This window comes from Microcaecilia unicolor, chromosome 3 (assembly GCF_901765095.1).
Source record: "Microcaecilia unicolor chromosome 3, aMicUni1.1, whole genome shotgun sequence".
NCBI classification, from domain to species: domain Eukaryota; kingdom Metazoa; phylum Chordata; class Amphibia; order Gymnophiona; family Siphonopidae; genus Microcaecilia; species Microcaecilia unicolor.
The window spans coordinates 118866043-118890782 of NC_044033.1; the positions used below are offsets into that span (position 1 = coordinate 118866043).

Genomic DNA, 24740 nt, shown 5'->3' on the forward strand with positions numbered 1-24740 from the left:
GGTTTTGAACTTCAATATCAAAGCACTATGAGATTTGTAGTGCCTAATTCTGCTAATTGAAATCAGTGCTACAAGTCTCATAATGCACCAGGATGGGGTAGCTATAAATCTAAGACTGTCCCATAATCTCCAGCCTAGAGCTGGGTAACTTGACATCTCTGCTAATTAGTGTCAGCAGCGTAGCGCACGCTGATGCAGTAATGCACATTAATAAAGTCTAGCTGTTGGGTTTTGCCACCTAACCTATGACTTAACTTTTTCAGGATGCTCTTGGGGGCAATGACTCCAAATGGGTTAGTTTTGCATGTATTATAACAGTAATGAAAGTCACTCTTAAGCCAGGATGTGTGAAGCGACTGGATTCTACCAGAAATAAGGTCTTTTACTGCACTGTGTCCTCACTTTGGAATACTGTACTCTCGGAACTTTGCTTAGAACTGTCCTTCCAAAAGGTCAAGGCAGCCTTTAAAACCCACCTATTCCTGGAGGTTTTCAGTGATGGAGTTGGGTGCAACATGTGGGCCTAACCATAGGGAACACCTTTGATATGTTGTATGTTCCTCATAACGTAAGCATGATTGTCTTATTCCTCCTTGTTCTCCTCTTCTCTATGATTCAATGGCGTTCCTGTCTGCTTTTTATTTGTTTGTACACTGCCTTGCTCTATTCTGGAAAGGTGGTATATTAAACATAATAAACCATAAGTATGATCTTACTTTCTCAAATTTCCTGCTGTCGTTTGCTGCAGTACTTCCATTGTGCCACAGAGACCTTCCTTCTGGAGTTCCAAATGTGTAATATGCATAGGCAACTTACCAAGGTATACATGACACCCAATACAGTGGTGAATACTTCTGTATCCTTCCGCCACATTTTCTTGCTGTCCAACTGAATCTCTCTCTCTCTCCACATAGGAGGGCGTTCTATAACTGGTGCAGAGAAAAATTAGCCCGGAGTGCTATTCTATAAACGGTGTTCCGGGCTGAGCACCGTTTATAGAATAGTGCTTAGAACCCATTTCTGCATCAAACATTGGGCCCTGGTATTTACACCAGCAAAAAACACAGTGTAAATGGCGGCACTCAACTCTGGGCATTTTGGCGCAGAAATGGGGCTATTCTATAACAATGCAGATTAGAGACAAACCCAGACCACTTCATACAATTCAACTGCACACAGATCCAGGTATTATAGTAATTTTCTTAACTTTCTTCTTATAAATACTTTCTTCTTATGTCAATCAATTTCAACAGTTTTACTAATAAATGGGGAAAGGGACCTCAGCAACCTTTCTCAGTGAAGACAAACAGAATTCTGTCTGTTTGAACCTTAAATTCCTTTTATCTTTCATCAGTCCTCAAAAACCCCACAAAATCTTTTTAATTTTTAGTGCAAGCATTTAAAAAGCTATGCAATAAAACAGAAAACAAATGACATCTTTTTAGTCATCAACCCAATGCGTGGGGAGATGCGTGTGCAAATTTCAATTATTGCCAATTAACTGCAATAACTGTTGACATCAATTAATTGCAATTAATTGGCTTATAAGCTAATTAATTTGCACACGGATCTTTGATGTTTTATCAGAGTGATAGAACTCCATAAACCTGCTTTCAGCTTAGGAATTTCCATTATGGGAGGAATCGGAGCAGTTTGTGTTCTGGAAAATAAGCGGTCAAATTAGATGATGTCAGCAGGAAGGCAGAGACACAGCAGCATTCTCTCCCATGCCAGTGGGTACCATCTTACAGGATGTAATCCACATGCTTCCTGCCTTGACACTTTTAAAGACTCATATTGCATCGGTCACCTCCAGTTCTCAGGGACCTTAATGATAGAGTACAGATTGCTAGTAATAGGTCTATATTTTTATTTTTCAGTTCTAACAAAACCCTGGGGTGTATATTTCGTAGTCATAGTGATTTGGTATATTTAGTTTGTTGTTTTGTTCCATGTTCCCTACAACATGCTTCAGTTCCTCTGAGTCATGACCATCAAAGTGTGTCTTTGTCATTAATATCTACCCGTGAGAAGCAAAACAAACCAGTAAGGTGAGTCCAAGGAGGATAAAAGATGCTTTATTGTAAAAGGTAATACGACCCGACACGGCCGTGTTTCAGCCCAAAGGCCTGCCTCAGGGGTCCTGATCAATCTTTGATGTTGTAAAGTAGTATTGATGACCAGATAAATTGTTGTGAGAATCTAGTATTGAAGTTCTTCATGCATCCTCAGGCTCTGAGATAAGTCACAGGAACCATTTAATTTAGTAATCCCCAAATCCTGGGATTATGGAGATTGGGGAGAATGAAATTGTGGAGAATGAATTTTTGAGACTGGAAGATATTCTTTGTTTCTAGTTAACTCCTCTTGAGGCAGTGGTGAAACAGAAGGGACCTTTTGTCGAGGAAATAGCATGTTGCTTCAGTTAATATAGTCAGAGCTCATCCGGATTGAAGGTTGGATGTCGGATCACCACCTGGGTGGAGAAGCTAATTTACAACTGACTAAGATTTTCATTCTCCACAATCTCCATAATCCTAGGATTTGGGGATTACTAAATTAAATGGTTCCTGTGACTTATCTCAGACCCTGAGGATGCAAATTTCTGAAGAACTTCAGTACTAGATCCTCACAACAATTTATCCGGTCATCAAGCACTACTTTACAACATCAAAGATTGATCAGGATCCCTGAGGCAGGCCTTCGGGCTGAAACATGGCCGTGTCGGGTCGTATTACCTTTTACAATAAAGCATCTTTTATCCTCCTTGGACTCACCTCACTGGTTTGTTTTGCTTCTCATGGTTTCGTGAGGTTCTTCTTCTCCTCTTGTTGTTTTGTTTGATTAATATCTACCCAACATCCTTCTCAATAACGACAGAAGGAAAAATTAATTAACATTTTTGCTATGGACTTCACCTCTCTTTGGGCCTTTATCACCCTTAGGTAATTTTAAGGCATATTTTCAAAGCACTTAGACTTACAAAGTTACGTGGAGGGGCATTTTCGATATGACGTCTAAGTCCAAAATTGGACGTTTTGCTCAAAACATCCAAAATTCAAGTGGGGAATATAGCCATTTTTAAAACAAACCTATTTCTTTTTAAAGTGGCTATTTGCTAGATGTTTTTGTGCTCTGTGCATTAATCTTTTTGGTCCATTTTTGAAAAAAAAAAAAGTCCCAAGTGAAAAACGTACAAAATCAAGCCATTAGGATGTAGGAGGAGCTAACAATCTTAGTAGACTGGCCATACAAACATCCCAGAAGACCAGTGGGGCACCCTAGGGGGCACTGCAGTGGACTTCACATAAAAGGTCCCAGGTACACATCTCACCCTTACCCCCTTATATTGTACATATGGGGATTCTTCCAAAACCCACCATAAACCTACTATACCCAACTGTTCACCACCACAATAGCCCTATTGCTGCAGGTGTCACCTATGTGTGGGTACAGTATGTTTTTGGTGAGTTTTGGGAGGGCTAGCACTTTCCACCACAAATGTAACAGAGTGGATTATTGGTCTGGGTCGCTTTTTCTACAGTGCACTGCACTGTCCACTAGGCTACATGAGGAACCTTCTTGCTGCTCTAATAGGGCTGGCTATAACATCTGAGGCTGTCATAAAGGCTGGTATGTACTGTTTCTTTTACATTTTTGGGGAGAGGGGGTGGGAGGGGGCCAGTTACCACTGGGGGAGTAAGGGTGGGTCATTCCTTTATTCCTCCAGTGGTTAACTGGTCATTTAGGGCACTTTTGTGGCTTATTCATTCTAAAAACAGGTCTAGTTCAAAACATTTTAGTTTTATTACTGAACTTTTTTATTTTGTTCCATTATGAGTGTAAAATGTCCAGGTCTTAGAAACACCCAAATTCCACCCTTAACATGCCCCTGACACGCCCCTTTGAGATTTGGATGCACTGCAGGCAAACAGCATAGAAAAATGTCTGGATAGGTTTCAAAAATACTGATTTGGACATTTTTTGGGAGAAAAACATCCAAATGCTGCTTTATGCCACTTTTTTTTTAGATGTTTCTCTCTTTTGAAATGAGCCCCATAGTAACCTATAGAACTTTGTAAGTCTAAGTGCTTTGAAAATGAGCCCCCTAGTGGTTCAGTCAACTTCATCTGAACCATTTTTCTTCAAATGTAACTGAAAATGGTTTTATTGTTAGTCTTTGCCTCTAAGACAAGCTGTAGGAATTCTGCATTTGGTCCGCACCTCTTAAGATAGCTGGGTCAATATTCAAATACCATGGTCAGCAGTTTTTTTGTTGTTTTAAAAAGCAAGCAACAGCATTTAAATTATCTCTGCATATTCAGTGCTGCTAATCGCAGAAGTGGAGGCAGTGAAAATATACGGTGACCTGTGCTACCTGTCCAGATAGGAGTGATATTCAGCCACTGTCTGGATACACATATGGTCTACGTTAGCTTTTTGCTATCCTAACTTTACTTGCCCATGTATCCATACAGTGGCTAATTATCATTGTCTGTAGATTTTGGCAGAACACCCCCGCTTTGCACTTACTCCAACACTATCCAGATAGTGCCAAGATAGCCTGTAAGAATTTTCAGTGGCAATATCCATATACAGCTGTTAAAAATTCATATATTGGGCTGGATGACTTATCTGGATTAAAGGCTGCTCCCCCTTGCTCAAGATACTGTGCTGCAGTGAAGAATAGATCTAGAGTAATTCCTCTTTCTCTTCCCTCGTCATTGCTAGGACCAGATGTTCCACAATGCAATCACTTATGGCATCCAGAAGACTGGTAACACTTAGAAATCTAAGCAGTTCTAAGATGTTAGTTACCTCATTTTCAACCTATTTTCCAATCCTAGCTTATAGGATGATTTACTAAGTAAGGGGCTGATATTGGTTAGATTAATCAGAAAGGAAGCAGAAAAAAATAATTTAGATCCATTGCTGCTCTTCTGTGAAAACAGAACATTAAAGTACATTTCATGGGAGCCTGATTAGCAGTATTTTAATAGGACTTTGAGGTAATTATTTTTGGATGATCTGGCCAATTTTGCCCCACAGGCAACATGATTCTACAAAATGAACCATTAGTAAACACTTCATAGATAATACATTCCATGGCCTAAAAGTATGAGAGAAATCAATCTATACCTCATGATAACCTAAGGCTGCCAACTGGATCCAGGTTCACAGGACAGGGTTGATCCAGTCCTGGGTTTTTCCCCGTTTCATGCAGGGACTTATAAACCTGACTTACCCATTGCATTCTGTAAGAAAAACAAGACTACAAATCCCAGCATGCACTGAGGTAAACCCAGGACTGGATCAACCCTATCTTGTGAATCTGGATCCAGTTGGCAACCTTAGTAATACAATAGCATGCAAACAGGAATTTGAAAGTGGCGGCGTTAGACTGACCAGAAAAGAGGCATGCTGATTTTACTTGCAGGGTTGTTCCCTCTGTGCTGCACAGGAGTCTAGCACTCACCTTCTTACGTTACCTCCAGTCATGATGCAGCAACTCCTGGTTTCAACTGCATAAGGCCAACAGGTTCAGCCTGCACCATGCAATTGAAACCATAAGATTCCTGTAACACACCCAATGGTAAGAACACAGGCAGTGGATTCCTGCACCGCTTAGAGGAAACATTGCTTACAGAACATCTGGGGAAAAGATGGGGAATTTGGTAGGTCTTTCTCATTTCTTTGAACAGGTTCCAAAGCTCCTAACAACAGAAACATCATGTCCCTGGATAGGGACCTTTAGACACTTTGAAGGTATGTGCTTCTCCTAGCAGAAGGCATACGAATAATAGAGAATGTAGAGTGGATGGAACCATTTTGCTACTCTATTCCCTTCCAAGGGTGGCAACAAATGGTACAGCCTAGGGATGGGTCAGTGTGTTCATAAAAAAAACATTGTAAGAGTTTTCTGGAGGTTGAGAGTGAGGAGAAGAGGAGGCATGTCTCTCCAGAAGAACTAGTAGTAAAAAAAAAATAAAAGGCAACAACCTGGTAGTCTATTTCCATGATTCACCAGCAAGAAAGGAAAGGAGATGGAGAAGAAGAAAGCCTGTCTAGTTCTTGTAGAGCACCATACAGAAAAGTTCCAGTGGTGGCATTTCTGATATTCCATTTACTGAAGCTATTTCGAGTGGAGGCAAACCAAGAGAGTGGAAAAGATAAAAAGACCAAGCTGTCTAATCTATGCTTAACTCGGGAATCCATGAAGAGGAAAGGAGAAAGTGATCAGGTACCAAAAGAGTTCTTTTGGACCTAGTGATTCCATAAAGATCCAGAGAGAAACCAAAACTCACAGAAAGGAAAGAGGCTTCTAAGCATCTGGAAGAAAGGATCTAAACCCTACTTTATTTTATTTGTCTGCTATGAATGAAGCCACTTTGAAACTTGTTACTGTTGACTTTTTACTCTGAAGAAAATGTAATCAGTAAATACTTTCATTTTGGAACACGCTAATCTTGCTTGAAGTGTCCTCCTGAACTAGCTTTGGTTCTCACCTTGGAGCAGAGGGATGGTTCATATATGGAAGAGGTGCAGCACACAGTGCATCACTCCCTACACAAGGCAATATGTCTTGGGGAGAAGGTCCCAACTATGGCTTAAATCTTCTTCAAAGGTGGAGCCCATCAGAATTCAGCATTCATTTTGGATGATTTTGGAGATTGCCATCTGGCAGATTGCAGTGATCTATGTCATAGCAACCCTGTCTACACTGCTGTGGAAGATGGCAGCTCACTCTCATGATACAACTGCAAAAACATTGATAGCCACTATCCACATAGTTCCTGGGATGAGTACTGAAGACTGCAGCAGAACATCCCTGCAATTTCTGAAGGGCAAAGTACAATTAGCCCTTGGAGAGGGAGGGGATGGGGTGGACATGATCGGGCTGGATAGGTCACTTATCTGCATAGAGGCTGCTCTTCCTTGCTCAAGATACTGTGCTGCACTGAAGAATAGAATACCCTTCAAAGACTCTAGCCTGTGTGCTTCAACGTTACCAGTGCAGCTGTAACTTGTCTGATAAGGCCTCGTCTATTTGTCTCATGCCTCCAGCCACATTCGTTGAGTTTAAAATGGCATACTGCAGGATGCACTCAGACGTCCTGTGGTAAGTGCCAAGTGTTCACTGTGTGCTAAAAAACATATATTTTTTGAGGGGGAGTATTTGGGGGCAGAAAGTGAATATTCATATGCTAATCAGCTAGTGCAACTACATTACCACACACTAATTAGCACAGGAATAGCATGTGAGCCCTTATCACCTACAAGATGGGTGGCGGTAAGTGCTCATGCGGTAATTTTTCTTAAATAGCCATACACTAATTGTGACAGTGCATGGCCAAAAGCCCATTTTTATGGATTCAGTAAAAATGGCTTCAACACACAAGAAAAACCCATACAAGGCATGCTAAGCTGACTGAGCTGCAGCATAGTAAAAGGACCTGTTTGTGACTAACTTTTGCAATATAGTTTTATTTTTAAAAAAATTATAAATTTCACAAACTTATAAAAACTGAAAATCAGTTTAAAAATGTGATCCTTTCTTTTACTTTTCTACCTTGTAAAACTAATTATTTTTCTCTTAGGATGTGGTCATGCCACATAGTTAACTAATACTGTACATCTAAGCTTAATTTTAATTTACATTCTTTAAGGAAGATCCTAAAGAATTGCACTTCCTTGTTTCATCTGAGGTGCTGTCAGAGTCTTTAATCTTGTATAGAGGTATGCTGTATTTTTTATGCATTTTCCCTTCTGAGGTATGGGAGGGACACTGCTTTGAGAGAAGAGAGACTTGAAGCAGTGATTGCATTTAAAGCTCATGTCCATTTGTGTGGCTGGTGAGGTTTACTGGACTTAGCTCAAACATTTTTCAGTAGTAGCTCAAGGTGAGTTACATTTAGGTACAGTAGTTTTTCCCTCTTCCTGGAGGGTTCACAATCTAAGGGGTCCTTTTACTAGGCTTCAGTATCAAGTGGCCTTAGCACTCCCTTAAGTGAGTTTTTCCCATGCACCAGCGCTATTTTTATCGCAGAAGTAAAAGGTTTTTTTTTAAAATTAATGGCCAAACACCAATATTGTCATTAGCATGCAGCCATTTAAAAATTTTACCAAGTTAGTACTATTGACCGACACCTTTTTTGTAGGCAGTAATGACTCACACGGTAATCCTGCGTTAATCAGCATGTGGTAATGTAGCTTTTCTGACTGATTAGCACAGAAATGCCCACTCTTTGCCCCAAGACATGCCCCCAACATGCAAAAATAAAAATATTTTTAGAAAATGAGTAGCACATGCAAATTTGGAACTTACCGCATGATGTCTGAGTGTATCCCACGGTAAGCCATTTTAAGCTGTGGAAGCGCGTGCTAGTGCTTTCTGCAGCTTAGTAAAGGAACCCTAAGTTTGTATTTGAAGCAATGGAGGGTTAAGGGGGTCTTTTACTAAAGATTAGCTTGCATTACCTGCAGAAGGCCCCATTCTTTTCCTATTTATTTATTTGTTACATTTGTATCTTTTTGCAGGCTCAATGTGGCTTACATAGTACCGTAAGCGGAGTTAGTTCCTATGGGCACTGCTGCAGATAATGTGAGCTGATCTTTAGTAAAAGACCCCCTGAGTGATTTGCCCGAGATCATTGGGTACAGTGGTGGGATTTGAACCAGGGTTCTCTGGTTGTCAGCCTCGTGCTCTAACCGCTAGGGTTACTCTTTCACTAATCTAATGTGCATATATGTATAACGCAAAGTAATCTTGTGAAAACAAGAGGATGACAACAGGTATCAAGGGAATGACTAATGATTTTTTTTATGACCTACTTTCTGCTTTTTCTATCCATCCAGGATATGAAATGAAATGAAAAGCGCTTGAGCATATGTCAATGCTGCTATAAATGTATGGGCAATGTAATTTGTTTAAAGTGAGACTAATTTATTTTGTCTCCAGTATTGTGCAAAAGATTCCACTTTATTGGTAGCACACAAAATGGGGTGCATTTCTTACATTAATGACACCCATTCCTAAAATTCCATATCCTACTGGTGTATATAATTCTCTAAAGTGAAAAAATGGTCAGTGTGTATTGCAATTTTTTTTCTTTTCCTTGGATGGGTGAGTATAAAGAGGCCTTTGGAAACTTTACTAAGGTCCACTTGCCTTTCCATGGAGAGCATATGGATAGTGATGAGTGTAGAGTAGGCGGAACCATTTTCCTATGATACTCCCCTTCCCATTGCTACTACTTCTGTTTTTATCCAGATTCATAGCCTAAACCACAATCTGCAAAAATGCTTCTTTCTTTCTTCATATTTACTGTACCGCTTTTGCTAACTAGCAGATCAAAGTTATTTATAGTCTAAAAAACAAGAATTATTAGAAAGGAACTATAAAATCTGGATAGGAAAGAAGGGCCACACATACAAGATCGATCTTACCAGGAAACAGCTGGCAGAACTGAAAGAGGAAGCTACAAGTCTGAGATGTGTCTACAACAATTAGGGCTACATCAATGGAATGTCTGTCCTCATAGGGAACCAGTAACTGACTTTTTTTTTTTTGGAAAGGCTAGCAACCCTAGAGTATTGTTTGCATGAAGTCAATAAATTCCTGGATGGCTCTTTAAAATGTGTAATTAAGCTGAGTCCTAGTCTTGAATATCTCGACACACCTGAAAATAGATGCATAGTCGATTTCAATTGTTTTCGATTCAAGAACTTTTGGAGTTATTACTGACTCCTCTTTGTCAATGAACTCACAAATTAAAGAGATCATAATTAAGATTTTTTAAAAATCTATAGCTTCTATGGCCTTAACACCATTTTCGGATGCTGAAAATTTTCATACAGTGACTCAACCATTAGTTATATTGGACTAGATTCTATATATGACGCCTAAAAAACGAAATATGCCTAGGCATATTCTATAAAGTACACCTAAATTTAGGCATACTTTATAGAATAAGCCTAAATTTCCACACAATTTATAGAATATACTGAGCGCCTGTCTGTGATTAAATTTAGTTACAGGCAATTACACCAAGTAAAACTTGGTGTAAATGCTGACGCCTACGTTATGCATGGACTGGGTGTATTCTATATCCACGTGTACAGATTTTAGAAATGCCCATGGACCATCTTTTCAATGCCCATGACCACACCCCCTTTTCAACTATAGGACTTAAAATGTATGTGTATCACTTTATAGAATACGCTTACCCCCTAAGCTTTGCTATCTAGCATGGCTTAGTAAACAGGGGGGTGTTAGACAATTGTGCATATAAATTCTAATTAATGCCAATTAGTGTCAATAGTTGCTTATTAATTGGCAATCTGCACTGATTGGCTTGTTAACTAATTAAGTCATGCATGCAAATCCAGAATACGACTGCATTTGTGCGTGCAACTTAAGTCATGCTATTTAGAATCCCAGGGATTGTACCTTGATTATTGCAATGGGATCTGTTTGTGACTTTCTAATGTAATCTTTTGCTTAATAACGATTGTGCAGAATTCTATAGCCCATATGTATGTGGCACAAGTAGGTTCAAGTATGTGCTCTCTTTGTTGCATTCTTTGCACTGGCTTCCAAATGTTTAGCAAGTTAAGTTTGATGTTCTTTTGCTAGTTTACAAAATTTAAGAGGGCAATTCTATAAAGAGGTGCCTATATTTAGGCATTTAGAGGGTGCCTATCTGGAGCCTATTGTAGGAAGGACAGTTATAGCATCCTATAAGTTATGTGCATGTGAGCTTCACCCAGATTTCACCCATATGAATGGCCAACTGCAGATCATGCACTATCAAAGCTATGTCTATAGTTACGGAATACCACACAGCTAGATTATTATTTACACATATATGTCTTCACATACATGTTTAAATGACTAGAAGCCTGGCATTTATGCATGTACTTGCCATTTAACTGTATGAGGTTCTTTGTAAAATTACCTCCTGCATGACCAAGTTCCTAGATATGTTTCAGATTTGATGAATAATTATTGGCCCCTCAACCTCTTAGATCTTGAAGAACACAATTTTTTTTTTGATGTTCCTTCCATTCAACATGTACAACTGACCAAAATCTAGTCACGAATGTTTTCAACCACAGGCTCTGTGTTGTGGAATGCTTTTCCTGCTGCTCTTAGGTCTGTTGGTCATCTTCTGATATTTAGAAGGAAATTAAAGCACATTTGTTTAGAATTCCTATCTTTTTTTAATACTTGATATAAGTTGGTAAGGTGGATGATGTAGAAAAAGATGGATGATTAACAGGAGAAGTCTGGAATCGAAAAATATTTTTATTGGCTTTTGTTATTTTATTGCTATTTTTATATTATTTTGTTTTACACAGAATATATATATATGTCTGTTGTGAGCTGCTGAGATTTTAAGATAATGTAGGATAAAAATGCTTTTAAGAAATAATAAATAAATAAATTTGATGATCTTAATGTGGCCAAACAGGTAGATAAGGCAATGGCAAAAGTCAGAAGGATGTTTGAGTAGATAGAAAGAAATGGCTAGGAGGACAAAGGAAGAAATATTGTCTCTATGTAAGTTTCTAGTGATTTCTCATTTTGAGCATTGTGTACAGTTCTGGGGATCACTCCTTCAAAAAAGATATAAACCAGATGGAACTGGTCCAGAAGGTAGCTACTGGTCTGTGGTCTTCATCATAAGGCATATGGAGAAGGCTTACAGATCTAAACATGTATACCCTGGAGGAAAAACATGGCAGAGGATATATATAGAGAGGCATTTAAATACCTCTAAGGTATAAACACAAGAAGCAAGCCTCTTCCAATGGATATGAATTTCTAGAACAAGAGGTTCATAGAATCAGTGTGAAAGGAGGATAGACCCAGGAGTACTCTAAGAAAATATTGCTTAACAGAAAGGGTGGTGGATGTATAGAATAGCCTTCCAGTGGAGGGGGTAGAGAGAAGGATAGTATCTGCATTCAAGAAAACATGAGGGAAGCAGAAAGAAAGGATCTGTAAGCAGGTGGAGGGTAATTCTATTACAGTGCACCTATATATAGTTACCTAGAAGGTACCTGATAGGAGTCTGTTCTATAAGACGCCTACTTTCCTTTATAGATTACTAGTATAATCAGGTATGTATATGTGTATGTTCTTAGGCATGAGCACTTCCACCAGCCATAGAGCTGGTGTAAATGTTGGCACCTAAATGCTGGAGATACATGCGTAACCTATAAAATTCTACAAGTTATGCATGTAAGAGTCCCATCCATGCTCCGCCTAGTCTTTGCATATGTGTAAACCCACTGTTCAAATACGTGCTGTGTAAGATAAGCGCATATTTACAGACGTGCTTAGGCCGAATTTTGGCATATGCTAGTATTCTAGGCATTGATATGTATAATCAATACATAAATATTAGCACCTACTATATAGAATTATCCCCTATACAGTGTGGATGGGCAGACTAGATAAGCCATATTGTCTTTTTCTGCTGTTCTGCTTTTTTGTGTTTCTATGGTGTGTCAAATGCAATTGCTAAATGGTTGTAATAAATGGGTTGGACGCTACTCTGAGAATTATCTTTCAGCGGAGACTTCTACTCTATGATGTGGTGCAAAGACATGTAATATTTATAAGGCTGTAACTTTCTGGTTTGTTCTCCCCATGTGGTTTGTTATCAATATAGCTCTCTGTTGCTTATCCAGAGCTATGCACACCAAATTGCTCAGCTGTTTAAGTAAACGTAAAAATAACCTAAATGAATGAGATCTAGGTAAACTGTGAGATAAATATCATTAGCGCATGTAATATGAAACGCCTCTGTCTCCTGTCAGTTTGTGAAGTGATGGACATTTTGTAGCTAGGTTAAAATTATTAAAAATTACAGCTCTCAGACTCCTCTCTTTTCCTTTCTTCTCTATGCTGGCCTGTATAGCAATGATACCTAATTATTTTCCACCCACATGGGAGATGGGATCCAGGGAATTCAGTGCAAGCGCTCTTTGCAAATCATCAGCATGTGATATTTGCAATCTGCTTCCAAACAAAAGATAGCCTTTTTGGAAACTCATTAAAGTGACAGGTGACACTGCTGAACAAAGAGGGTCACACACTAATATATAATTTGCTCATAGTGGCAAATGACCTGTTTTGTGGGAAAAACAAGCTGTGGTTTGTATGGAATTTTCACTTCCTATAGTTTTCTGAGGAAAGAAATTGAAATAAATGGCTGTTTTCCTTAGGGGGAGGGTCTTCTTTAAACGGTGCTTGTATGCTCTGTTCTTGTGATTTGAAAGCGTGCTAGTTATTCCGTCACATACACACCCCAAATTATCTATCATTGTATAACACTCTATATAGTTCTGAAGATTTACAATACTTCAAATAAACGTAGGTCTAGATATACAAAACTAAACAATTTATCTATTGCATAAATAATCCTGACTTGTTCAGTGAAGTAAGCAAAAGACAAATGCCAGAAATCACTGATGCTATTTTAGAATCTGGCCCCAGACTCTATTAGCTGCTGGGACCAGCTATTTTTTTTTCATTGTGGCAAAACCCCCCCACAATTTATCAATTTACTTTCTCCGAGAAGTAAGATCCTAGCAAATTTGATGATGAAAGCAATAAACGAAAAGAAGTACAAGTCTTATTTCCCTCACAGTAAATTTAAGTCATTGGTTTGGCTGATTGCTCATAAGGAAACACTCAATAGCAAATCTACATGAAAACAAAGCTCACATGTTCTTTTGAAAGGTAATTTAAATTAAACTGAGCCACCAAAGCTTTTGCAAGGAAACCCAGTAGCCCTTGGCGTCTTTTTTCAAAATGATTGACAATGGGAAAGGAAATATGTAGGAAAATTGATTTACGAATATATGTGACCATCTCTGGGAAAACATGGCTACAGTCGCAGATCCATTCTGAACTGTAATGTTCAGGGGATCTTTTACTAAAGATTAGCTCAAGTTATCTGCAACAGGGCCCAAAGGAATAAAATGGGCCCTGTTGTAGATAACTCAAGCTAAATTTTAGTAAAAGACCCCCTCAATTTCTCAAAAATCACCAAGTAGCCATGTTTGAACTTCTGTAACTTTTATTTTTCCCATTAAAGAATGAGGTTTAGATGTTATATTACAACATGTTTGCTCTAATACAATTCATTAAAACCTCGTGTTTTGTTTTTGGTGACTTTTAGTTACATTTTCCCAGAGAAGATCACATATTTTAAATTAAATAATAAAATGAAACAGCCACATGCCCTTTTAGGGGTCCTTTTACTAAGTCGCGTAGGCGCCTATGCGCACCCAACGTGTGTCAATTCGGAGTTGTAATATTGATTTTTATGTATATCTGCTATGTGCATCGGAAAATAATTTTTATTTTCTGGTGCACAGCAGAAATCGGGCGGTAATAATCATTCTACGCGCATAGACCATTACCGCCTGGTTAATGCTGAGACTTTACTGCTAAGTCAATGGGTGGTGGTAAGGTCTCAGGCCCAAAATGGATGCACCCCAATTTTAATTTTGACGCGCATCCATTTTCAGCCAAAAAAAAAGTGTGCTGAAAAATGGATTGGCGCACATCCAATACATGCATCTACACCAGCGAAGGCCATTTTTTCAGCGCACCTTAGTAAAAGGACCCCTTAATAAACAGGTCTTTGCTGCTTTAATGAAAGCAACTGGACACTTTCAGTTGGACAAATCATACAACAGTACATTTTAATCCTGATGGCATGCTTACAAAATGATGTTCTTGACCATCTGCAAACAAAATCTGGAAAGCCAGTGAGTTCTATAAACAATCAATAGCACAGGGGTTGACAACTTGTGGCATTCCAAGAGGTTTTGTGTGATAGTCATGGCTGTTGTCTGAGCAGAAGGGAAGTTGGTAATATGCTTCCAGCTGATGATGGAGAAACCCCGCACATGCTCAGTTTATGAACTGAACATGCACGGGAATTCTGGTGTTAGCAGCTAGAAGTGCTGGAGTTCAGGCAGATAATATCTTCAGCTGGTGGGGCTTGGGCATCCCTGACAGTCAAGGTATTAATTTTAATACCATAGCAGCGAGGCAGGGGCAGAAAGTGGAAATGTGTGGTGACACATGATTAATCGGTCTGGAAAAAGTAGCACACACTATATAAATAGGCTGCAGACCACTGGAATAGTACAAAGTAATGGGGGGGGGGGGGGGGGGAGGCAATTCTATAAGAATCCAAAGCATATTTCCATATATGTATGCATACACACAAATATAAGCCACAATTCCACCTAAGCACTGTTCTGTAAATACGCACCTATCTCATGTGGAGCGGCATTTTCAATATGATATTCAAGTCCAATTCTAGACATTTTCAGCGGCATAATCGAAAGAGAAGGATGCCCATCTTCCAACACAAATCGGGAGCTGGGCATCCTTCTCTCAGGGTTGCCCAAATCGGCATAATCGAAAGCCGATTTTGGGTGTCCTCAACTGCTTTCCGTCGCGGGGATGACCAAAGTTCACGGGGGTGTGTCGACAGTGTACCGAAGGCGGGACGGGGGCATGGTTAAGAGATGGGTGTCCTTGACCGATAATGGAAAAAAGAAGGGCATCCCTGACGAGCATTTGGCCAACTTGGTCCAATTTGTTTCACGACCAAGCCTTGAAAAGGTGTCTGAACTAGCCAGATGACCACTGGAGGGAATCGGGGATGACCTCCCCTTACTCCCCCAGTGGTCACCAACCCCCTCCCACCCTAAAAAAAATTAAAAAACATTTTTCCAGCCTCTATGCCAGCCTCAAATGTCATACCCAGCTCCATCACAGCAGTATGCAGGTCCCTGGAGCAGTTTTTAGTGAGTGCAGTGCACTTCAGGCAGGTGGACCCAGGCCCATCCCCCCCTACCTGTTACACTTGTGGTGGTAAATGTGAGCCCTCCAAAACCCACCCGAAACCCACTGTACCCACATGTAAGTGCACCCTCTTCATCCCTTAGGGCTATAGTAGTGGTGTACATTTGTGGGGAGTGGGTTTTGTGGGGGTTGGGGGACTCAGCACCCAAGGTAAGGGAGCTATGCACCTGGGAGCAATTTGTGAAGTCCACTGCAGTGCCCCCTAGGGTGCCCGGTTGGTGTCCTGGCATGTCGGGGGGACCAGTGCACTACGAATGCTGGCTCCTCCCACGACCAAAGGGCTTGCATTTGGTCGTTTTTGATAAGGGTGTCCTTGGTGTCCATTATCGGTGAAAACCGAGGTCGTCCATTTCTAAGGTCGACCATCTCTTAGGTCGACCTAAATGTTGAGATTTGCGTGTCCCCGACTGTATTATCGAAATGAAAGATGGACACCCATCTTGTTTCGATAATACATGATGCCCCGCCCCTTCATGGGAACGTCCTCAGAGAAGGGCACTCTTAGAGATGTTTTTGCAGCGCTGCATACGCCTTGTAGCCCTATAGAAATGCTAAATAGTAGTAGTAGTAGTAGTAGATGGGTGTCCCCGTTCGAAAAATGCCCCTCTTTGTTGAAAATGTCTAAAATTCTCATTCTGAACATAGCGGTTTTTCGACCAGAAAAATGTCTATTGTTTTATTTAGAAAAACCCTATTTTCCAGACGTTTTGTGTTCAGTATGTATTTCTTTAGGTACCATATTAAAAAGTCAGAGAGGAAAATGCACAAAAACAAGCCATAGGGATGGCTGTGTGGCACTATTCCTAGTAAACTGGTCACAGAGACATCCCAGCAGAGCAGAGGGGCGGACTAGTGGTCAGCACAGTGGACTTCACATAAAGGGGCCCAGGTACATTCTTATTTTGTATTGTGAGCCCTCCAGGAACACCTAGAAACCTACTGTACCTAACTGTACACCACTACCAAAGCCCCTCAGGTCTGTAGGTGTCTCCTATATATAGGTACAGTTGGTATTTCGGGGGTTTTGGAAGACTCACAATTTCCACCATGTGTACTAGTTAGAGTGGGATATGGACCTGGGTCCCTTTCTCTACAGTCCACTGCATTGACCACTAGCCTATTCCTGGCACCAGCGTGCTGCTCTAATAGGAATGGCCATAACATCTGAAGTTGTCACAGAGTCAGGTATGTACTGTCACTGTCACATCCTTGGGGCGTGGGAGGGTGTCATGCATTAATCCTTCCAGTGGTCAGCTGGTCAGTTAGGGCACTTTTTTGAGATGAAGTCGTGATTGAAACAGGTCCAGATAAAAACACCCCAATTTTTGCTCTACCCATTTTGTCTTGTTCCATTATCACTGAAAAAGGTCCAAATTCTGGGCCTGCCCAAAACACGCCCCCAACATGCCCCTTTGCAATTTAGATGAACTGCAAAGAAAATGGTCTCAAGTGTGCGTTTTGAAAATCGCAACTTGGACATTTTCCCCATGAAAAACATCCATCTACTACTACTACTATTTATCATTTCTATAGCGCTACAAGGCATACGCAGCCACTTTGTGCTGCTTTTTGAGATATTTTGCGCCATAGATCTTATGTAACAGATGGGCGTTCAAGGGGGTGGGGCCAGAGCAACGCATGAGTGATGTGCACATTTACACACGCACCTAGTAGAATATAAGATATGCCTGTTTTTTCCAGCTTTGGGCACCAGCAATTACACCAGCTCTATAGCTGGCATAAGTGGATGCTAGGCATGTATACACCCAGTTATTCTATGAAAGGAAAGTAGGTGCCTAATTTCAATTATAGAATAAGATCCTGCCAGGTGCCTGGTTGTAGGGTAGCCCTTATAGTGAACACAACCAAGCGTAGGATCAACTAATTTATGAGAACCTGCTTTAGTTCTTAATTTTATGAAAATTGACCTCCTTATTTTAAAAACAGATAACCCTTCCAGAAAGTCGCTGCTGCAAATGGTACCTTACTTAAGCTTTTCCTCAATGAAATGTGACTAATGTCTTTAAACATCTGCTGTTTTTCTCTATTGAGGTATTGGTCAGATCAGCGCTTGTGACATCATCCACCTTCAGGTAGACTTGAGCAGCATTCAATTTTTTCACAAGGCAATGGCCTAACCTTGGTATACAAATTCCCATTTAGAAGCGCTTTAAGTCCTTTTCACCTTGCAGTGCTCTCAAGGACTGGAGTATATTAGCATGCAGGTGAGAAAGCTAGAACTGAATCTTCATTTCAGGTTGGTATTTAGCTGGGCTAGTAAAGAAAAAGGAATGGGATTTGATATACTGCTTTTCTGTGGTTACAATCAAAGCAGTTTACATAAAATATATATAGGTACTTATTTTCAGAACATAACAGCCATACTGGGTCAGACCAATGGTCCATCTAACCTAGTATCTTGTTTCCAACAGTGGCCAGTCCAGGTAACAAGTACCTGGAGGAAACCCAAATAGTAGCAACATTGTATGCTACCAATCCCGGGGCAAGCAGTGGCTTCCCCCATGTCCATCTCAATAACAGACTATGGACTTTTCCTCCAGGAACTTGTCAAAACCTTTTTAAAACCCAGATATGCTAACCCTTGTTACCACACCCTCTGGCAGCGAGTTCCAGAGCTTAACTATTCTTTGAGTAAAAAAATATTTCCTCCTATCTGTTTTAAAAGTATTTCCATGTAATTTTATCAAATGTCCCCTGATCGTTGTACTTTTTGAAAGAGTGAAAAATCTATTCACTTTTACCCGTTCTACACCACTCAGGATTTTATAGACCTCAATCATATTCCCCCTCAGCCGTCTCTTTTCCAAGCTGAAGAGCCCTAACCTCTTTAGCCTTTCCTCATATGGGAGGAGTTACATCCCCTTAATCATTTTGGTCTCTCTTCTTTGAACCTTTTCTAATTCTGCTATACCTTTTTTGAGATAGCTCGACCAGAATTGAATGCAATACTCAAGGTGAGGTCACACCATGGAGCAAAACAGCGGCATTCTAATATTCTTGGTCTTATTTTGCATCCCTTTACTAATAATTCCTAGCATCCTGTTTGCTTTTTTGGCCGCCACCGCACACTGGCCAGAAGGTTTCAGCGTCTTGTCTACTATGACACCTAGATCTTTTTCTTGAGTGCTGACTTCAAAGGTGGATCCTAGCATCAGGTAACTATGATTTGGATTATTTTTACCAATGTGTGTCACTTTGCATTTGTCCACATTAAATTTCATCTACTATTTGGATGCCCAGTCTTCCAGTTTCCTAAGGTCTTCCTGAAATTTTCCACAATCTTCATGCATTTTGACAACTTTCAACAGTTTTGTGTCATTTTGTGTGATCTGTTTCAATAGCATCCTTGAAGGATATTCGACACCGAACCATGCACTCCTGGGTGACTGTCAGCTTCCTCCACCCCATTGTAGTTTAAATGCTGCTCTGTCTCCTTTTTAAATATTAGCTCCAGCAGCCTGGTTCCATCCTGGTTAAGGTGGCGTCCAAATGTTGCCCAGTTCCTAACAAATCTAAATCCCTCATCCCTGCATTGAGACTTCAGAGCTCTGCCTGCCTCTTGGGTCCTGAATGTGGAATGGGGAGCATTTCTGAAAATGCTACCCTGAAGGATTTGGATTTCAACTTTCTACCTAGGGCAATGGAGGGTTAAGTGACCCGCCCTGAGTCACAAGGAGCTGCAGTGGGAATCAAACCCACTTCCTCTGGTTCTCAGGCTACTACACTAACTATCAGACTAGTCCTCCACTCAACATAAGATTTTAAGGGGAATAGCTCTAATCACATTTTTATTTTCAAAAGAAGAAAGCAACATGAAGTATATCTGTTCTATATATATGTTTCATAGGCCTATTTGCCCTTTCTTGCTACTGAAAATAGGCAAATGAAATGTGGTTAAGCAGATCCTGTAGAAAGAGGTACAATGAACAAGCAGTTAGAAATGATATAGAAAGACGTGGAGGGCATAATCGAACGCGAACGCCCATCTCCATGGGCGTCTATGTCCGAAAATGGGTACGTGAAGAAGCGGGACAGACTGTATTTTAGAAAAAAATGGGCGTCCATCTTTTGTTTCGAAAATACGGTTTGGACGGACCAAATGCCATGGATTTGGTCCTTTTTGAGATGGGCAGGGTTGTTTTTTTTTTTTGCGATAATGGAAAATAAAAACGCCCAGCTCAGAAACGTCCTAATCCAATCCATTTGGTCGTGGAAGGGACAAATGTACAACACTGCCACAGCTCTTAGGGGTAAAGGGGGCTACATGTGGGTACAGTGGGTTTTAGAGGCCTCCCATTTACCACCACATGTGGTACAGGTGGGGGGGATGGGTCTGGGTCTGCCTGCCTGAAGTGCACTGCAGTACCCACTAAAAGTGCTCCAGGGACAGGACTTGTTGCTGCTGTATAACCTTGGCACACCAGTTGACACCTGAAGACTAATCTTGCTGAAAACATCCTTTATTTGAATAAGCACTTTTACTCACAGTTAACTGCAGATCAGAGGTTGTGCCCCACTGGCAACGAGTCTCGCTGGTATTGAGATTAGCAGTAGGTCCCAGCTGGCAGAATGGTGTACAATGCCCTCTTTCAGCAACATTCAAGGTAAGAACTAAGTGCTGTACATAAGTACATAAGTACATAAGTAGTGCCATACTGGGAAAGACCAAAGGTCCATCTAGCCCAGCATCCTGTCACCGACAGTGGCCAATCCAGGTCAAGGGCACCTGGCACGCTCCCCAAACGTAAAAACATTCCAGACAAGTTATACCTAAAAATGCGGAATTTTTCCAAGTCCATTTAATAGCGGTCTATGGACTTGTCCTTTAGGAATCTATCTAACCCCTTTTTAAACTCCGTCAAGCTAACCGCCCGTACCACGTTCTCCGGCAACGAATTCCAGAGTCTAATTACACGTTGGGTGAAGAAAAATTTTCTCCGATTCGTTTTAAATTTACCACACTGTAGCTTCAACTCATGCCCTCTAGTCCTAGTATTTTTGGATAGCGTGAACAGTCGCTTCACATCCACCCGATCCATTCCACTCATTATTTTATACACTTCTATCATATCTCCCCTCAGCCGTCTCTTCTCCAAGCTGAAAAGCCCTAGCCTTCTCAGCCTCTCTTCATAGGAAAGTCGTCCCATCCCCACTATCATTTTCGTCACCCTTCGCTGTACCTTTTCCAATTCTACTATATCTTTTTTGAGATACGGAGACCAGTACCAGTAACACATGAACGGGATCTAAAACTGGCTTACAAAAATGGCCACTACCTCATGGACTACCGGAAACAAAACAGGGCACACTCTGACCCAGTAAGCAGAGGGAAAAGCACCATGGGAGTAGAGCCTATCAATTACCAACATCGTGAGCATTTAACACAAGCTAGTGGAATCAAGGAGCCCGATACCCTACACCCACCACAATGCATTGCTGATGTGACTCTGCAGTGCCCTTAACAGAAAAGGTGTCACACTCACCAGAGACCCACATCAAAACCAGGGAAAGGCTGTCAGAGGATAGAACACATTCTGCTGTCATGGAGGTGGGTACGGAATTTGAGGCTGCCATACAGGCTGGGAAAAAAAGTTTTTAAAGTGGGTTTTTTTTTTTGGTGGGAGGGGGTTAGTGACCACTGGGGGAGTCAGGGCAGGTGATCCCTGATTCCCTCCGGTGGTCATCTGGTCAGTTGGGGCACTTTTTTGGGACTTGTTCGTGAAGAAAAAGGGTCCAAAAAAAGTGACCCAAAATCACAGTTAAAAACGCCTTTTTTTCGATTATCAGCTAAAGACGCCCATCTCTCCTCGGCCGATAACCATGCCCCAGTCCCGCCTTTGCCATGCCTCTAACATGCCCCCGTTATCTTTGTTCGTTTCCGTGATGGACTGCAGTTGAGGACGCCAAAAATCGGGTTTCGATTATACTGATTTGGGCGCCCATGGGAAAAGGACGCCCATCTCCCGATTTGGGTCGCTTTTTGGATGCCTTTCACTTTCGAAAATAAGCTGGATAATATATTAACCTGTCCTGTAGGATGTACATTTGTTAGTGCACATTCTGTTCATTACAAAATTCCAGCATGTTATGTTTTTAAATTAAAATAGATATGTCAAATAAACTTTCTCCATTGGGCAATTTTCAAAGCAAAAGTATGCGTGACTTTCAGTTTGCAAATTGGTGAAAAATATGTAGCAAAGTAAGCAGTATGAAAATTTCCCTTTAGTTGTCACTGCTCCTCGGCACTTCTGTTTAAAATATTATCCCCCCACTCAACCTACAAGAAAACTATTGTGATTGACTTGGAAGATCAATAATAATACCCTACATGTGTACACCCCTCCAACCCTTTGTTTCGTGCCAATTAGGTGAGTTTTTAACCACAGTCGAAGAACAAAGCAAATAAAGGCATAAACATAGCATAAAAGAGCCTCCAGAACTGGAACAATGGTACAATCTTTAATAAAGTAGACCCAACATGGGCCATGTTTCGGCATACAAATATTCTTTCTAGGTCTTTAAGCAGATTTTACCAAGTACTGTCAACCGCAGTACCAAGGAAACCTTTTGGTGGCAGGGGGACCTCCATTCTAAGAGTGGCTCACTCTACACCAGTGCTTTCCTGTCTTTTTCTGGGTGTGATCCCATGATTGTGGCCAAATAAAGTTTTGTGACCCCCCCTACCTCCCAGAGGTGCAGAATAATAATACAGTTATAAAGAGCTCACCTAGGTCTGACCACACATGCTGGTTTTGTGTGTCCCCATTTGGGGTCCTGACTCACAGTTTGGGAAGCTCTGCTCTACACAAGCATCTCTGCCTTTCGAAAAACCCACCCCTGAGTGTGGCACATGAACTCTCTCAACTCTCCAAATTCCAACTGCCCATATCTCAATGCAAATTTAGTCCCTCAGGAGGAGGGGGAGAGTGGTGATGTCTCAGACTAAATTCAACTTTGCCACTCGGGAACAATTTTCACTTTGAAATATTCAAAATAGGGTATCCCACATGGTTCAAAAAGCAAGGCAAGCCCTATTCATAGAGAGGAGGCACATGGCATGAGGATCTGTCATTCTCTTCCCTCTTCCATCAACCCTGATCAGTGTGGGGGTAGATGTTGAAATTAAAAGGGAACTGACTGGGGGGGATGTAAGAAAGGGACAGAGCATGGGGTATATGATAAAGGGGACTGGCAGTGGTGGAAGATGAGAGAAAGGACAGGTCAGGGGAGGTGAAAGAGGAGACTGGTTTTGGGTAAGGGATATGTGGTTGTGAAAAGATAATATACTGGGAGTATATGAATGAGAGAGAGAGGGGGGAATAGTGCTGGGAGGGTGTGCATAAGACAGACAGCATGGATATATGGATGTATGAGAGTGAGAGTGAGAAACTGTGAAAATGGAATAGTGCTAAAAGGATTTGTATGTATGTGTCCGTGTGTGTTTGAATTAGAAACGTTTGGTGGTAGATGGTAGATAACTGATTTGGGAAGTCACTTCCAATATCACACAAGTTAACAGCTCAGTAGTCTAATACTGAGCAACAGCATAGATGATGCGGGTAGTTGATTCAGTAGTTGGAAAATAAGAATAGTGCCGGGCAGACTTCTATAGTCTGTGCCCTGAAATTAGCAAAGACAAATCAAAATCAAGTATGCATATATAGTATCAAATCATACCTTATGCTATGAGTTTGTCTTGTTGGGCAAACTGGATGGACCGTACAGGTCTTTATCTGCCGTCATCCACTATATTACTATGTTATGTTTGATATAATGCACAAGGAGATGAAATATCTAGAAGGCTATGGGCACAAGTGCTCTTAGTCTAGGTTATGAAATTCTAAATCAAAGAGCAGAGGCAGACTTAGATATTCTTGCCATCATAATAATGTGATTCAATGAGTGCTATGAATGGGATACAGACATACAAGTAGTTATAGAGATGGCAGGAAAAGGGGAGTAGCTCTTTGTGTATAAAATAATATCAAAGCAACTGACATGTAGGCAGCATGGAGAAAGGAGGAGGCACTGTGAACTGCATTGGACATGGGCGGTAAGATTTCCATCTACTCAGTCTGATGGGCAGAAGAGCTGGACAGATCATCAAAGATATTAAAAAGCTAGGAATGAAGGAGGAAGAGGTTGTGGTGGTTTTAATCTGTCAAACGAGGATTAGAATATCCTCTTGAAAGGGATCTCTTCAAACAAGTGATAATGCTCATGAGAGAAGGGTGATGCTGGATCTGGTACTTAAGAATAAAGTGTTTATTATATCCAGAATAGCATCCAGATGAGCAAAAATGATCATTTGACAGCATGATTTGATATAACTATGAAGTTAGAGAGAAATGACATAAAGCTCAACATCTTATGATTTAAAAAATACTAGCTTTAGCAAACTGCATAATAACACTACCGCAAGGTATCTTGAGCATCATTTTGGACTTGGTACTGACAAGGACCGGAATAACTGGGGATCATTTCTGTTCCACAATGATTATGTAAGGTAAGCCCTGAGATAGTGTGGGGGGGGGGGGGGGGGGAGCTTAAACACTTGACAATTTATGTGTCTTGAGGGGGATGTCTGAGGGGTTCAGAGTATCTTCAGGGGGTTTGATGGAGGGGAAGGTGACCCTAGGACCTACACATGTTTGTGACATCACTGGCCCCCTAAAATGGTGCCCAGGAGCATTGGGCTGTGTGGGATAATAAGGGAGCTAAGAGCAAGCTGCTTTTAACAAAAGGATGTACAGCCTATTGATTGAACCACTTCCACTTGTGTTTGTTCTTCATCAACCCTTATTTCCATAAATGGTAT

At 40.9% G+C, this 24740-nt stretch overlaps 1 long non-coding RNA gene across 1 annotated transcript; it reads left to right on the plus strand.

The window, feature by feature from the left end:
* Positions 1-2761: 2761 nt before the first annotated feature.
* LOC115464706 lies at positions 2762-23426 on the plus strand. The gene is made up of 3 exons (XR_003941271.1): positions 2762-2838; positions 22118-22121; positions 23414-23426. It is a non-coding gene; the product is annotated as an uncharacterized LOC115464706 (long non-coding RNA).
* Positions 23427-24740: the final 1314 nt, after the last annotated feature.